This window comes from Zalophus californianus, chromosome 6 (assembly GCF_009762305.2).
Source record: "Zalophus californianus isolate mZalCal1 chromosome 6, mZalCal1.pri.v2, whole genome shotgun sequence".
In the NCBI taxonomy this organism is placed as follows: domain Eukaryota; kingdom Metazoa; phylum Chordata; class Mammalia; order Carnivora; family Otariidae; genus Zalophus; species Zalophus californianus.
Window position 1 is genome coordinate 145,518,070 of NC_045600.1, and position 13,001 is coordinate 145,531,070.

The window sequence follows — 13,001 nt, forward strand, 5'->3', positions numbered from 1 at the left end:
CGGAGGGAGAATGTCCGGGGAGGTCAGGACGGCAGGATGCAGGGGCCTCTAAGATCAGTGCAGTGTGGGCAGGGTCCCGGGGGGCTCGTGCGGCCGTGGGCTGGGCAGATGCACATCTTCAGGCACAGACAGAGGAAAGTGGATGGTGGTGGGGGCCGTGGTCCCGGCGCTCATGGTGTGCTGGCCAGGCCACTTGCAGGCCTGGCCTTGCTCAGGTCACTTTTCCTTCCATCACCAGGCCCCCGAGGAGGCTGTGGCTGATGGGTCTGCACCACGTCAGTGACCGTGGAGGGTGACCTCACACCCAAGACCACCAGCACTTAGAGAGACGTACGCAGATGACCGGCGTAGACGATCACACACAGGTCCCCAGAGACTCATGCGAACCCACAAAGGCTGGTGTGTGCACATTCAGACCCACACGGGCAGAAACACACACCTGTTAGTTAGCAACGGCGGGTTCCCGGTTAAAAACAAACAGTAGAGTCGCACACGTTCTGTCCAGCGTCGCACACCCACGCTGAGAGGATCTGGGGGCTTCCTCAGGTCGTCTGGCCCGCCCTCCTGTTTCTTAACTGCTCAGACACGCAAACCAGCATGGCACGAGGCCTTGTCTGCTCACAGAGGGCACTTCCCCAGCCTCCGAGTGAGCGCTAGGGACCCCGCAGTAACGACAGGCTCCTTTTTGGCAGTCTGAGGTTTAAAATTGCACAGTAGAACTAATAGGCCCTTTCTGTCTCATTATTATGTTTGTCATGATACAAACACTTGAATGTTTGGCCGCAGGTTCCCTTGGACGAAACTCCTGGCGTCCAGTGGAATTGTAATGCTGAGGCTAGCCCTCCCGCCGTGGGGGGTGACAGCCCCCGTGTGGTGCTCGTGGCCCAGCGGTGCCGTGGTTCTGAGCTGGTGCATGTGGGCCAGTAATCAGGAGGGACGTGGTCTCTGTGGGGCAGTCACGGGGGCCCCAGGACCCCCAGAGATTAGATGGGACTTAGTGCTCCGCCTTCCCCCTCTGGATGCCCAGAGCTGCCCGGATGCTGCGGTCCAGATGGGGGCAGCGTGGGCGCGACTGCATCTTGGAGTGTTAGCACCGTTCCTGCAACCGAGCGATCACAGAGAATTGAACTTCAAATTGTGCGATCTGCAGGAATAATGAACACGGAGACCATTCTGCCCAGAACATCTTAATTTCGGGGATCATTATAGTCTGATGAGTTTCGTTCTCAAACGGACTTGCTGCCAGTTTGGATGGTGAATCGCTCTGATTATGTGCGGAGTGATCGGAGGAGGAGGGGGAGCTGAAATTAGCAGAAGGGAGAAAGCCGTCTGAATACGGTATTAGCAGATTCTATGCTATTCTATTTCTAGGTAATTTGGACTTCCTGAGTTACTTAAGAAACTTAATTTTTGCCCATCAAGAAGTATCGTGGTCGGAGCCTTTCTGGTTCCAAGTGCGATAAATGAATTCAAGACGAAAGGAGATGTTTTCCAAGTGGGGGGGTTACCTGCCGGAGAAGTGAGCTGTGTTCTCCGCCCTTCTCTCAAGGGGCTCCTCCTCTTCTGGAGGACTGATGTATCCTCTGCTCCAGGAGAGGCGAAGATTTTTTAAATCCTTTTCGTTGAGATAATTTACATACGATACCTCAATCTAAAAGTACAATTTGATGAGCCTTGAGAAGGATACACAGTAACGTAACTACTGCCACAGTCCTGATAGAGAACACTTCCATCCCCCGAAAGTTCCCGTGTGCCCCTTGGCGGCCAGTCCCAACCCCACGTGGGTCCCTGGCATCTCTCCGTTCGGTCGTGGCTTTTTGCTTTGAGTCGAGTGTCTCCTACACGGATTCTGCAGCATGTGTGTGCCTGTGTCTGATTCTTTCCCTTAGCGAAACGCTTTTGCTGCCCATCCACATTCCCGTCTTTTGCGCGGCTCTGTGGATGCTCTTTTACCTTTCACCGGGGAGTAGATATTTGGGTTGTGTCTAGCCCCGAATAAAGGACGCGCCTTTGTGTGGACTTAGGTTTTCCAATCTCATGATAAACACCCAGGAGTGAGATTGCTGGGTTCAGAGCGAGTGTGGGTCTGATTTCCTAAGAAACAGCCGAACTCCCCCAAAGAGGGTGTGCCACGTGCGGGCCCTTCAGCAGTGTGTGAGAGCCTGGGTGGTTCTACACCCTCACCCGCCGTGGTATCGGAAGTCTTTACTTTCCGCCAGCGAGCATGGTTTTAGTTTACGCTCGCCTGATGATTAACGACATTGACCAACTTGTCTTATACCAGCTTCCAGTTGTTCATCCTTGGTGAGCTAACTGTTCAAACTGTCCTTTTGAGAAAATTGAGGTTGTCTTCTCGTTACGTGGATGGCAGGGTTCTTTATGCATTTTGGGTGTAAGTCCTTTGTCAGATATAGCTTTTGAAAAGGTTCCCTCCTAGTCTGCCCTCCCCTGTCATTTTCTTAACAGTGTCTTGTACTTGCGAGTGTTTCCATTGTTTGCGTTACTTTTGAAACTTAAAAAAAAAAACAAAAAACCTTAACATGATTTCAGACTTTCCGAAAAGTTGTAAGAACAGAACAAAGAATCCCAGATTCCCCAAATATTATAATTTTGTTGTGTGTGCCTGCTTTTGCCTTCCCGGCCTCTGTGTCCGCGTGCATCCCTCAGTGTCTCTGTCTTTGTCTCTCTCTGGTCTGCCAACCCTGCGTTTTCTTTGCGCTTTGACGTCATTCCTCTCATCCACCCTCTGTGGACGTGCTGGAAAAGTCGGTGTATGTACCGGCTAGCTGGAACCAGCGGCTCTGAGCTCCAGGCTCCAGGCAGTCAGCTTGGGTTGGGTGCTGCCCCGATCCATCTGCAGTGGCCTTGTGGCTAGGGGCCCTTTGAGAATGAATCATGGATGTACTTCCTAAGAATTGGATGAAAGAGAAGGGGGAGCAATGGTGAGCATCTCTTCTATAAAACATTACATCATTTGGAAAAATTACAAGGAGATATAACTTCCCAGATGAATGCTGTTTTCAGGCGGTCCCCTTGGGTACCAGGCACCTTTTCCAAAACCCTCCCCCTATTTCGCTTCTCCCCCTTATGCTTACCTTTGAGGACCAGCTTTGGGGGCAGTTACTTGACACTAAAAAGTGGTGGTCACACCTCCCTCTTGACCAAAACATGGCACTGTTTCACTTTTGATGGCCAGTGGCGCAAACACGCTGGACGCCCGAGCCCAGCGGGGCCACGGGCCTGACCGTGCCTCTCCCCATCTCCCGGCTAGCCGCCTCCACTCAGGGGCCCCGCGCGGTCGTTCCTTCAGGGCCAGTGGAACCCAGAGGCTCACAGGTGCTGTCAGCTGGCTCTCTCGCCCCCTTCCTCTTGCTCCCCACATCCGGGCTCCCGCACATGGCTGTCTCGAGAGCCCCCCAAACTCAGGCTAGGCAGAACAACGGCTTTGAAAGATGTCAGCGTCCTATCCCTATCCCTATCTGTGACGGAGATGGGGAGACTATCCTGGACTGCCCAGGTGGATGCGGTGTAATCACGGAGGCTTCTACACCAGGGAGGCAGGGACGGGGGTGAGGTCGGAGTGGCTGCTTCGAGGATGGAGGAGGGGCCACAAACCGAGGGAGGCAAGTGGCCTCGAGAAGCTGGAAAAGGCCCGGAAGCAGATTCTTTGCTAGGGCCGCAGAGAGAGACAGCCTTGTTGACACCTTGATTTTAGCTCAGGGAGCCCGCTTTCGGCTTGTAACCTCAGAACTGTGAGAGAATAAAGGCACGTGTCTTCAAGCCGCCGAGTTGGCTGGGGTGTGTTACAGCAGATGGAAGAAAGGAACACACAATCCGGAGGAAAGGAAACCATTTTGTCCAACGTTGATTCACTGAATCACAGGACGTGTGAGCTGCCTTTCTCGGTCCCTGTGCCCACTTCTTGGGCCAACCACCGTGGGCAGGAGGGTGAGGCCGCACACGGGGCCTGAAGTCAGGAGGCCGGGGAGGCCGTTCCTCCCAGACAGAGGGTCGCTGGGCCGGCACCAGGACCCGTGTGCTCTGTGTCTCGCTGGCCCCAGCCCCGGCCCCGGCCCTGCACCTACCCACCCAGCCTCTGCTCCGTACGACCTTCGAAAGTCCACTCCGTTCTGCGGAGACAAAGCCTGGCCACAGTGAGCATGTCCAGCAGACTGCTTCGGGCTCGCAACGCTGTGTCTCAGGAGGGCTGTGCTGCAGTCGGGCAAGCTTCGCTGGGATAGGGAAGAGCCGATGTTTGTGCCGTCAGCGTCTCTGTGGTCAGAAGACAGACCCGAGCGGGCGCCCAGAGTCCCCGCCGCCGGCCTGCTGCCCGGCGAGGCTCAGCGTTCCCATCTGTGAGATGGGCGTGCCTTACCGTCCTGAGCCTTGTGGGAAGGATGAGGAAGATGCTCGTGTAACACCTGGCACTATTTAAATAGCGGGCGCGAAGCCCGGCGTGCTTGCCCACGGAAGGATTGCCGTGCTCGCCGTGGACCAGCGGGAACGGGGAGCGGACCGGGCTGCAAGAGCGCGGGCGTGGTACCGCTCGGTGTTTTAGCTGCGGATTGCCTTGAGCAGGCTGCCCACAGGTCTTTGTACATGCATGTATACATGGTGACTGTTTTTAAAGCTAAAAACCCTAACCTTTTTGTTTTCTTTTTCTTTTTTTTCCCTTTTCTGGTTTCCTCTTCTGGCTGCGTTGTCTGCTGACTTTGAGTTTTTAGTGTTCAGCCTATTCCACAGAATAGGAGTGTTAGCTCGGTGGAAATTCCTGTGAGGAGCTGCGAAGGAGGAAGAAAAGCTCCCGCTTGCCAAGCAGCAGCCCCACGAGGTGGGGGAAGGAGCCCAAGGGAAGCGGAGCCCCCACACCCCCGCCCCGCAGCCTCCCGGGGGAACCTGCTCCTCCACGTATGTCCCTGCCCCAGCCGCACCGAGACCTGCCAGGCTCAGCCTATCTTCCCGGGCCTGCCCTCCATCTCAGCTCTGACGCCTGGCTCCCCGCATCTGGGCTCCCGGTGTCTCATCTAACGGGGTGGCCGGCCCCATGCGGACCCCGAGCCCTCAGATCTCACCTTTAGGCACAGACATGACTCTCCTGTGGTTCTTTTGTGGCAGGGCGGGAAGCTGATGCTGAGAGCAGACCCCTGGGGCCGTGCGGCGGGTGGGCCGGGATGTATCCTGAAGTGAGCCCGGGCCTGGGAGCCGAGACATGGAAAAACAGCCGTGTTTTGTGAATGGGCCAGAGAGGCACTCAAAGATTGTACAGGAAGGACAACTTAGGGCAAGAGACGGGGAAGGACTTAGCGGAGGGCCGAGGACTGGGGTGAGCTTGGTTCTTTTGGGGACCCTGGCCGTGTGGTGTCTGCAGTAGATGCAGTCGGGGTCTGGCTCGGATCCGCCTGTGGGGCCGGGGCATCCCTGCTCCAGCTGCTGTGCGTGGTCACTGCTATGGGCTCACAGCTGCCCCATCTCCGGAGTACTGCCTTTGGTCAATGGGGGCTACTTCCCTGGCGGGTTGTGCGCCCCTGGGCCCCCCGTGCCCACAGCCTGGCTACAGAACCAAGCCTGCTGTGACTCACGTCCTTGCTCCTTATCCTGCTTCCTTCAGGACACTGAGTGCACCCGCAGTAAACCACGTGCACCCAAATCCCTGTTCGGGTTTGGTCTGGCAAACGTGACCGAAGACACCGGTCAGACGGGCCCCCCACATCCCCCTCCTGCCAAACGGCCTTTCTGTGACCTGTTCCCTCTGCCTCGATGTTCTTCCTGCTCCGGCTCATCTGCTGAGCCCGGCTCCAGCGCTCAGCGGCCATCACTTCCTCAGGCGGAAGGCTTTCTTGGCTTCCCGGGCTGGGTCAAAGGCCCTGATACTAGACCCCCCCACGCGCGGTGTCCCTCTCCGATGAATCGGTTCTTACCGTTGCAATCTGACCTTTACTCGTGTGGTTGTTTGGTGGATGTATGACTCTTGCATTAGAGGGCAGGGATCGGAATCGGTCACCACCATCTTGCCAGCGCCTGGTGCGCGCTCCTGGCAGCCATATTTGTAGGAGGCCAGCTGGAGAGAAAGCAAAGGAGGAGACAGATTGCGGTGGCCAATGCTGGCAGATTCTCTGGACAGGGAACCGCCTTTCGGATCTGGCAAGCTGGAGGTCACGGTAGCCTCGAGGACAGCAAGGTCGTGCAGTGATGGGGGCTGGGCCACAGAGGGCCGGGCAGTGCGGCGGGGCCCTGGAGAAGGGGTGCAGGTGACTCCTCCTACAATGGCATGAGGCCGGGGAAAGGCCAGCCAGGCTGGGCCTGACTTCTTCTCCTGTAAGACTGGTTTTCACTCCAGGCATGGATCCCCTCCTTACCTATCTGCCATTTCCCCTCCAGCGCATCCCCATGAGCTAAAGAACCTGCCGAATTCCTGGGGGAGGCAGGGAGGCCAGCCTTTGGTGGCCTCCCCAGGGCTATGTGTGCCTGGAGCCTCCCCACTGCCCTGGCACCGTGACAGCCCACTGCCGATGTGTGTCCTCAAGCAACGTGGCACCTGTGGAGTGTGAACAGTCGGAGGCTCTGAAGCCCCGGGACCCAGAGCTCCCGTCAGGGTGCCTACTGTCCAGTCCAACACCCACCAAGAGTGCCCGTGCCCCTGGGGACGGTGGGACTGGACTGGAGTCTCGCTGGTCACTGGGGCTTCCTTCAAGGTCTAGAGTAGGAAGGCATGGAAGAGTTGATGGACAGCGGTCATTTTCGCGGAAGAACTAAAGCGGGCATTTGGGGTGGGGACTCTGCGTTGTCCCAGTGCTAAGATACTCCAAGTGGACAGACTCACCTTTGCATTGAGTTGAGTGATTTCTAGAACCTTAGACCTCACAGGCTCTCACGTTCAGCAGCCCCGCATGCCATGTGGCCCAAATCCCTGCAAAGTAGCCTCGGTCCTGTGACCCAACACCTCCCGTGATAGGGGCCTCCCTGCTTCCTTAGGCAGCCAGCCAATGCCACCGTGGGACAGCGCTTCATGGATGGTTTTATAAAGCTCTACTATTTTTTTCTAAAAATAGATCTCCCTTCACATTAAAAAAAAGTCTTTCTTCTCCTCTGCTTAACTTTCTTCCCCATTACCTCTCGTTGGCCCATCCCTCTGTGGGCAAATGGAAACAGAGCTACAGAATACTGTGGTTGTGGGGGGCCTCGGTCCACAGGCATGTGTCCTCTCTGAGCAGGTCTCTGGTGAAGAGTCTGCCCCGCAGGAGGGTCACTGGGAGGCAGAGGCGGACAAAGCTCCTAGGCTGCCGTGCAGTCTAAGGAAGGCCTGACAAAGCCACGGGAGGTCCCCGAGCCAACGTCAGCCATGGGAGTTCTGCGTCCCTGGCAACAGGTACTCTGTCGCCGTCGGGGGAGTTTCCCTTTGGCACAGACCGGAGGCTGGACTTCAGAGGCAGTTGGAGTCATAGGGCAATCACTCTCTGGAGTTGGAGGTCCGTGAGGTGCAAGGTCACGGCCAGGGCACCGGTCTGGAATAGGATGAAAAGGTGGCGCGTTCTTCCCGGAAAGGGCTGTTGGTGAGCACAGCTATGCCCGTGTCTGGACCCACGGTTCCCCTTACCTGTACTCTGGCTCACCTCGCAGAGACGTCTGCATGTCCTGCGCTGGCCCCGCGGGCCGGGAAAACGGCCCCGGGCAGTGATTTTGTCTGCGGCTAACACCGATGTGCTCAGCAGCTCACGGTGGTGGGGCCCCAGGAATATCTCCGTGGGCGGAGTACGGTTCTGCTCAAAGGGTTTTCCCACCCATTATCTCGTGGGCCCTCACCAAAACCTTGTCAGCTGGTAGCTCGGGGATCTCCATCTTACAGATGAAGAGACCAACACTTACACGAGTTGAAAGAGCAGCCAGAGTGACATGGACACCAAGTCGGGGGAGCTGGGACCTGAATCCACGATGTCTGTCTCCAGACCCTGGAGCATTTCCATTCTAACTCGCCATGGCAGTGGAGTCCTAGGGGCCAGGGAGCCAGGAAGACTCCTCTTTTTCTGCCTCTGGTGGGATTTGTGCAGAACTCCCTTGCCCCCTTGGTCTTCTGTGCCACCGCGGAGACCAGTCCATGGCACTCATGCCCACTTAGTGGCTGGAGAAGGAGCTCACCTCTTCCTCCATCTTTGCAGCAACCACACCCAGACTAGCCGTGTCTAGCAGCCTGGGGACCTGGACATGGGGGTCCATCTGTACGGCCGGATCCGTATGGTGTTCTTCCCTGACTCCAAACCAAGACCCGTGAGCACTATTCGCTCATCATCTTACCCCATCTCTTGAGTCACAGTTTCTAGCTTGCTGAGTAGGATAGTGGGGATTGTGCCCCCTCAAGTCCTGTGGGCTTGCATGCATCCGTCACTGAGGAGCTGTACTTCCAAGGTTCAGTTCTTCACGCGGCGGCTCAGGTTTCCTGACGGTGGTGGTGGCTGGGAGGCGGAGGGCAGCAGGACCGGGAGGGAACAGTGCGCGAGATGAGAGGGGAGTGCCTGGAGTCAGGCTCTACGGCTTACCCCCAAAGTCCGGAAGTTTGTTGCCTTCGACTCAGGAGAGAAGAGGGCCTCTCTCATCCCTTTTTTTTTTGTGGCGTGAAGATCCTGATCTGCCCACGGGGGTACCGTGATGGAAAAGGTCAGTCTCTGTTGTCTTTGGTCAAGGGTGCCCCAAAGCATCAGAAAACTAAAAAGGGTATACTGTAGCCAGAGAGGAGAATCAAGGCCTGCCGATTTCTGCTCTGATAATAATCACCACGATAGTAATATAGTAACAGCTAACATTTTAAAAATCACATAATCAATTATAAAGTACTATTTGTATAAACTAACTTACTTACCTTTTTCCCCTACTTGCAAGTTCTCTGTACTCCAGAAACACAAGTGAACCTATAGAGATGAGAGTCTGCAGGGTTGGCAATGTGTTACTAATCTTACCTGATTTCTGTGTCCAGAATGTGCAGAGCATACAGGTCTGGTCCTCAAAGGGTACATCCAATAAGAATTCATTTAGTACATGGTTGAGCTTGAATTTCAACTACGCATACTTATCCATGGAGTCAGCCTCCCTTTACATTCATTGTGAGTTAAAAATGAATTTATTTAAAACAAAGTTGGTCCCTTTTTAGGACACAGATGTGAGAATGATTTTCTCTCTGATGCAGTTTGATATACTGGCTATTAACTCACCAAAAGACGGCTGAGGTCTAGGTGAATATTTAAACTTAATTAGACTGAGGCATCCCCTACCATATTTTTGCTGAGGGAGAGAAGTTAGGGATGCTCGCCTAATTTCCATATGCAAATCTGACCAACATACTAAGCATTCCTTGTTTATTGTCCCTTATGTCCGGTCAGAAGCCCCACAGCTGAGCTGCAGCTTTTGCCAGGCCCCCCTTGAAAACCTTTATGATGGGGAAAGCCCTTCTCTGGATGTAATCGAGCTTCTCTAGCACTTTAAAGCCTTTGCCGGGGGAGTTGGGGGCTGAGTGTGTGTGTGTGTGTGTGTGTGTGTGTGTGTGTGTGTGTGTGTGTGTGTGTGTGTGTGTGTATGTGTGGCAGGTACAGATTCAAACTGCTATGGTTTAGTGAAAGGTCTGATTTATATTCCCTCGAGGCTTGAGAACATTAATCACAATAACCAGATGGATAGGGGTTCTAGTTTGGACGAGTGTTTGAAGGGGGTCGGGAAGGACTTTCTGTCTCCTCCTTCAGACTGTGTGCCCCTTAGCTGTGGCCTGTGGATGCACGCGGTGACACAGGGAGGACAGACTGGTTTGGCTCGGGGGCTGTTAGGGGCACTTTGCAGACTTTAGGGTGTCGGCCGGCATCCCAGGGGCAAACTACATGAATCAAAATCCTGCTCCATGAATCACAATCCCATCATTCAGGCCAAATGAAGCAAAATAAGGGCAGGTTAAAAAAAAAAAAAAGAAGAAGCATGACAGGACAGTCTTTACCAAAATCCCAGCTGCCATTTAGGACCAGGACAAGGTGATCCTAAAATTCATAGAGAAATGCAAAGAACCCAGGGCCCCTGGATGCCTCCGTTGGTTAAGTGTCCACCTCTTGGTTTCAGCTCAGGTCATGATCTCGGGGTCGTGAGATTGAGCCCCACACTGGGCTCCGTGCTTAGGCATCTGCTTGAAGAGCCTCTCTCTCTGCCCTCCCCCCCCACTCTCTCTCTAATATAAGTAAATAAACCTTAAAAAAAAAATGCCAAGAACCCAAAATAGCCATGAAAAACTCATTGAAGAACTCACACTTCTCAGGTTCAAACCTCCTACAGAGCTACAGTAATCGAAAGAGTGTGACACGAATACAGGGATAAATATAGAAGTTAATGGGGTATGATTGAGGGCCCAGGAATAAACCCTCGCGTTTATGGTCAGTTGAGATTTGACAAGGGTGCCAAGAGAATTCAACGGGGGAAGGAACAGTGTTTTCAACACCTGCTGGAACAGCTGGATATCCACGTGCAAAAGAATGAGGTTGGACCCCTGCCTCAAAGCACGGGTGAAAATTAACTCAAAAGGAATAAAAAGACTTTAATGATCAAACTCTTAGGAGAAAACGTAGGAATAAATCTTCACGATGTTGGATTAGGAAATGGTCTTTTAGACATGATGCCCAAAGCAAATGTGACCAGAGGAAATACAGGTACATTAGACTCTATCCAAATTAGACATGTTGTGTCCAAGAGGACGCTATCGCGGAAGCGAAGGGGCGACCCTGGGGATGGAAGACATACTTGCAAGTCATGTGCAAAGGGCCTGGTTTTCAGAACTCTTAGGACCTAGTAACAAAAAGAGTGTTAACAATGGGCGAAGGGTCTGAGGAGACGTTTCTCCAAGGAAGTTATGCAAATGGCCGGTAAGCACAGAAGAAGATGTTCATTCACCCCGCTCATTAGCAGGGAAATGAAAAGTCAAAACCACAACGAGATACTTTTCACAACCACTAATCCGTCTAAAAGAAAACACACAGGGCATCACAGGTGTGGGTGAGTGTGCAGAACTTGGCAGCCTCACACGTTGCCGACAGAATGGGGGAGATGCTTCAAAAAATGGTTAGGTGTTTCCTCATGACCTGACCCGCGAAGGAGGGACGTGAAAATACAGACCTGCACCAAAGCTTAAATATGAGTGTGCATGGATGAACATGTAGTGTGTGAGTAGCCAAAATGTGTCAGGAATCCCGATACTCATCGGTTGATGAGTGGGTAAATATACTGTGCTAAATCCAGACAGCAGATTGTTGCTCTGTAGTACGAGGGAATGTTGACACACGCCGCAACATGGATGAGCCCCAGAAACGTTATCCTGGGTGACAGAATCCAGACACAGAAGGCTCTATGTTGTGCAATGCCATGTGTGTGAAATACTCAGCTAGGGACCTCATCACCCCAGAAGGCATAAGAACAGCCGGCTGGTTGGGGGGAGTATAGCGTGTCTTTTTAGAATGAATAAAATGTTCTGAAATACTTTGTGGTATTGGTTGCACAATTCCGAATGTGCTAAAAAAAGCGCTGAATTGTACAATGTAAATGGGTGAATTGTATGGTATGTGAAGTATATCTCGAGAACACTGTTAAGACAAGGTACAAAGGTAAAGGCCCCTTGCATCTCCTTCCCCACGTCATCCCTCCTTTGAGAAATAACACTGTGAATGGCACCACATCCAGAGAAGCAAGTTCATATAATTCCTAGGCTGTGACTTAACAGGCTGCCCCATGACTTCTTTGGGTGGGAGACATTTTTATCTGTAGGGTCCCCGGCAGGGCCACCCCTAAGGGGCGCCTGCTACTGGCTACTTGGGAAAGAACAAGAATATACAAAGGAGCAGGTATAAACTCAAACACTAACTGGCCAGGCTCAGAGCTGAGATGTCGGGAATTTGGACTGGTTCGGAGGTCCTGGGGCTGTCCTAACCCTTACATCCGGGCGGTGTGGGCTCCTAGGCATAGTTTTGTGCTGGGGCAGCCGGGATGGAGTCGGTAAGGATGAGAGACCCAGCCCTCAAGGTGGAGGAGATGCATGGAGAAGGGAAAGAGGTAAATGCTGACAAAGCTGTCCCACAGAGGAGCCTGCGTCTGTCTTCAGGAGCACGTGAGCCAGAGCTGTCCTCCGATGGACCCGAACTGCCTTGCAGGGTGATAGGGAGTTCGCCAGATGGAAGAGGGGGGCAGAGGCACTTCAAGCAGAATGGACCACAGGTCCTAACACGGTGAAAAGTGTAGTCACGTCGTCCCCATCCTCCTGGGCCCTTCCTCCCAGCTCCCAGCTCTGCGGGCCTGCTACGAGCCCGTTGCGTCCCACTCAGCGCTCAGACCTCCGCAGAGGCCACCACACGGAGTCCTCCAGCCAAAGCCCTCAGACGAGCCGGGGCCTTCCCTTCTTTGTTCCTCTCTGCCTCGCTGTCTGGTCTTAGTGGTGCTCCCTCGTTTACTCATTGACTAGTGGTTAGCGGTGACGCGGTGGTCATCAGCTCTGCCTTCTGACAATACTGCAGGGTGGTGTCATCCTAAGAAACATCAAGGAGCTCAGGTCTGTGATGACATGACTTGCTGATTGCGTGTCGGCCAGAAAGGATTAAGGATCTCTTGCCTTCTTGAAGTCATCTCATCAGCTTGAGACTCAGGGGTGGTTTTTTGTTTTTGTTTTTTTTTTTTAAACCAATGGGCTTTTGCTCTGCTGGCTCTGGAGATCTTACCAGGATTTCCAAGTGTCAGGTGGGGGAAGGAGGATAAGAAGAGCTGTAAGCAGGGGCAGGTGGGTTATGGTTGTGGCTCCTGATTGGTCAGAAGGCGCACGGGCTCAGAGAGGAAAGGCCAGGAATTTGGGGCCAATCAGGGTGACCTAAAGGGGGCTCCTGACGTAGCCTGCCTTGGAAGAACGGAACTAGGTGTCACCCCTGGGTGCTGCCCTGTACTGACCCAGATGGTCTGATGGCTGCTTTGAGCAATACCAAGTCCAGGGAGCTGGACGTTAG